Source organism: Macadamia integrifolia, chromosome 4, assembly GCF_013358625.1.
Source record: "Macadamia integrifolia cultivar HAES 741 chromosome 4, SCU_Mint_v3, whole genome shotgun sequence".
Classification (NCBI taxonomy): domain Eukaryota; kingdom Viridiplantae; phylum Streptophyta; class Magnoliopsida; order Proteales; family Proteaceae; genus Macadamia; species Macadamia integrifolia.
In genome coordinates this window covers 3,326,963-3,330,082 of record NC_056560.1, presented here as the reverse complement: position 1 = coordinate 3,330,082, position 3,120 = coordinate 3,326,963, and the positions used below count along the sequence as shown (strand labels likewise).

Here is a 3,120-nt window from a genome sequence, read left to right as displayed (position 1 = left end):
GTTTCGGTGACATACCGAAATGACACCAACTAAGCCTATAATACATCATTTCGTTTGGGGAGTTGAAATTTTGATTCCACCTCGTCTGTTTCGGTGAAATTTCGGCTCCTCCTTGCATTTAAACACAAAATCACTATATTGCCCACTAACTAGCCACATCATCACATCTATTGCCTTAAAGATCACTACAACTTGAAGATCTACACATTTCAAGCTTTGGAAGGTAAACTAATTTCCCCAAAACCAAATTTTTTTTTTTTAATAACATAAATAAAGTTAGATAGGGCCACTAGACGCCGATTTATGACCTTATGGAGTCAAAAAAAAAAATTATCACAAATATTTTTTTTATTTTTCTGGTTTAAAAATGCATTTTTCATCAAAATAAATTTTATATTTTTATAGTTAATATAGTTTGATGGAACTCAATTATATATATGTTACTCACCATTGCTAATCTACGACTCTATCGAAGTGAAATTTTTTTTCAGCCGGTAAATATTTATTTTAATTTTCAATAAATATGAAAAATAGATTAATAATTAAAAATAACAAAAAATAGGAAAATATTTAACAGTCATTATGATTAGTGTTGTATAACTAATATGTTTGGGACTTGAGATATTGCCATTTGGGACTTTGAGATTTAAGAGTAAGATGCTCAGTAGATGACTTTAGTTGGGACTTGGGAGTTAGGGAGTTGCATAGTATATTACTCTAGTACTCTAAATATTAGTTAATTAATGTTGGGGAATGTTTTGATCATAGATTGGATGCATTATTTAATTATTTTACTATCATATTGTATCTTGTTCTAGCAATGAAGCAGGTACAATCTCCAGAATTATTCGATGGTTGCAACCAAACAAGGGTGCAACTCTAAAACACTGTCATGTTCTAATATTTTTACAAATTTAAGTTCTACGCATGTTTATTAACCTTAAAACAAGCTATTCACCAAGTTTCAGGTCATAATATGGCCGTTTGACCACCAAAAACCGAGTAAAAAAAAATACACCAACTCGCTGAGATTTCGGTATTTTGGAAACACCGAAACGAGACGAGATTTCGAACCTTGCTCATGAGAGGGAGGGTGAGAGGAGAGAGAGTTGGAGAGGGAGATGGTTGAGGTAAAATCAGGGAGGATGGAGATAAAATTGGGTCTAAGAACACCTGCAACGGGGTATTTTAGGTGCGGGAGATAAGAGAGAATCGTGAGAGGGAGAGAGAGAGAGAGAGAGAGAGAGAGAGAGAAGAGAGTCCGGAGATGTAAAATCGGCCAAAGAGATTTTAGCAGCAGGGTTGGGGAAAAACATACAACGATGAGAGATTTTAGGTGATAAGGATAAGAGAGAGATTCATGTGATGGGGGCTAGATAAAAATAGTAGAGGAAGGATCGTAGGACAGAATTGTAGGAAAGAGAGAAGAATATCATTGAGCAGAGGGAGAATCCTGCTAGGGATTTAGAGAGGAGATGGAGAATCAGGAGGAATACTTACCTGGTGTTGAGGAGCCCTAGCCGCCGCCACCTGCACCTGAGATGGGAATGAGGATGTTGCACCAGAGAACCGATTACTAAGGAGCTGTTGAGAGCGAGAGAGCCGTTGAGAGAAGGAAATACTATACTAATCACCACTCTTGTCCACTAACTCAGAAAACGTGTTTCCTGATTCTACCCACCATTCAAGCAAAAGTTATTTATTCCCAAAAAATTAAATTTTTTCTCGTGTAATTAATGTCAACAATCTCACTACTAATATTTCTCAGATTACACAAACAAAAAGAAAAGTGCTAAAACTCCCCAATTTATGTCTGATAGAAAGCCAATAATAACATGACATACAATTCTAGTCCTTGAAACTTTCTCTGGATTTATGAAGCAGTCACAAAACTGTCGGATCAGCTGCATGCTTTCAGTCATTTCGGTACCTCCCTCACCATCACCTGATGTAAGTTTCAAATATAGTAAGACATGTCAAGTTCAATGGAACATTAACTTGAAAACATAAAGAGGTCATAAGGAAAGAAAAGTGCACCTGGTACAGATTCAAGTCCAGAAGTTGGAAATTCAATCTCCTGGAAGAAATATTTGGTAGTCACAACCATAGGCTAGTGGTAGAAGCGATAGTTTTGCTATCCAGTACTATTATTCACAAGAGGAGAAAAAATAAAAGTATTAACTCACCATCAACTGCTTGTCGTCCTTTAAAGCCAATTGAGTTGCTTTTTTCGCCTGTTGAGTAACACAGACTCAAATTATAGATCAATCTTAATAAAAAAGATAACTACAATCCTATTTTCATTTTCTAGCTATGTGTGGATGCTCTGTTATCAGGACACTTCATGTACTCCCTGAGTACCCTTGGTTTTCTTCTTTTTGGGAAGTTTTTCTTATTTTTGTTATACCCTTATGGGCCAGCCCAGAGAGAAGCAATCAGCCGACCGGAATAATACCAATTACCATCTCTCCTCTCTCTCGCTGCGGTTATAAAATAGTTCTCGTTTCTGTAACCGCGTCTCCTAAAGCGAGACTTATTAGAATCATTCCTACAAAAACTGCTAAACCAATAGTTCGAGTGCTCGGCTTCAGATCTGAAGGACCATCCACTTTCGGCTCGGTGAAAGCTTCAGATCTGAAGGACCATCCACTTTCGGCTCGGTGAAAGCCTCCATTACTCGGTCATGAATGTGGGGTAAGGATGCAGGCCGAGGCTCCATTACACAGCCATGAATGTGGGGTAAGGATGCGGGCCGAGGCTCCATTACACAGCCATGAATGTGGGGTAAGGATGCGGGCAGGGAAATTCCAACTTCCGCAAAGCACATTCTGGACCTATCGCTTCCTTTATAGAGTGCCAATGTCGACGAGACACAACATGATATGGATACTGGTTATGTGTTCGACAAAATGGCCACCAGTCAGACTGTCCAACAAGACTATTTTGGTAAACCCTTGGAGTGCCAATGTTGACGAGACACAACATGATATGGCTACTGGTCATGTGTTGGACAAAATGGCCACCAGTCAGACAACCAGACTGAAGAAAAATTAACCTCTTCATTGACAAAATACCATCTAATACAAACCCCATTTTGACTACTCGGTCCAGAAAATGTTA

At 38.3% G+C, this 3,120-nt stretch overlaps 1 long non-coding RNA gene across 1 annotated transcript; it reads right to left on the bottom strand.

The window, feature by feature from the left end:
• Positions 1–1,758: 1,758 nt before the first annotated feature.
• On the bottom strand, positions 1,759–2,248 carry LOC122076472. Its single transcript, XR_006139487.1, has 3 exons — positions 2,187–2,248; positions 2,038–2,077; positions 1,759–1,945 (listed from the first exon to the last, which is right to left on the bottom strand). It is a non-coding gene; the product is annotated as an uncharacterized LOC122076472 (long non-coding RNA).
• Positions 2,249–3,120: the final 872 nt, after the last annotated feature.